We start from the raw sequence: 1,064 nt of genomic DNA, 5'->3' as shown, positions 1-1,064 counted from the left end.
ATATATATTATTGATGACGATAATATAATGAAACTGACCAAAGGAACCATCAGTCTTGGATAACCCCATTTTGCTTTGACAATGGACGGTCGTCTTGAACAGGTTAACTGTACAGTATTTGTTAATACTTACGGCCCCATCACCATGATTTAGGATAGTTGGAGTTGGGCCCCTTCAAGCCTTCCTGTCAGGGCCAACCAAGCCAGAGTGAGATTATAGTAGTGCAGTCAAAATTTCGTGTCGCAACCTATCCTCAAATATCTTTTTAACGGGTGAATCAATGTCCCCCATACTTTGCACATCAGTTTGTATCAATTTGTCTTGACTCAATCATATTTTTTCCACAACAATTGAGGCTAGATTTTAAATAACTTTACTTCATAAATTTAAATAAAATACAACACATCTTCTTCATACGGAAAATGGGATTGTTCACAGCACTTCCCACTTCTCACGCACATTTTGCGTACGCATATGGCCTATGTCACAGTTAACCAATGACACTTTTTAGTGGCAAAACTAGTTACATGTACAAGAAAATAATTTCACAGTGAACACTTTTTTGCACTAAATGTCCTCAAAACGTGCGTTCAATAAACATAATAACGCGATAACGGACTTTCTTTATTTTAAAAGCAATATTTTCCCAGCTGTAGCTTAATCTTTAAAAATCTATTGTAGAAACCACCCACTGGGATTTTAAAAAATTTACAATGAAAGTATTTTGTAGAATTGAGCTAAAAGGTGTTTACAAAAATATTGATCTGTTTGAACAAATTGATACAAGTCACTGGTGAATGTATGTTCGATAGTTGAGGAGATATTTGACAAAAATTTGCGCCAAGAATTTCTGACCGCACTTTTTGTAGGTAGGCTATATCCCAGCTGAAAGATGTTCTATAACATTGACTTCCCTTCATGAGAATCTTACTCACTTTTTCTGTGTGCCCCGGGTGAGAAGAAGCTTACATATCAAAAGGAAAATTGAATGTTTTAGACCCACATCGACACAAGTTAGATCATTTACTGATTTAGTACGCAGACTTTAGCTCTGCGTGTCAGGT

The sequence above is a fragment of the Aplysia californica genome, unplaced genomic scaffold (assembly GCF_000002075.1).
Source record: "Aplysia californica isolate F4 #8 unplaced genomic scaffold, AplCal3.0 scaffold00118, whole genome shotgun sequence".
Taxonomy (NCBI): Eukaryota; Metazoa; Mollusca; class Gastropoda; order Aplysiida; family Aplysiidae; genus Aplysia; species Aplysia californica.
The sequence above is the reverse complement of the archived record's forward strand: the minus strand, read 5'-3'. Positions refer to the sequence as shown.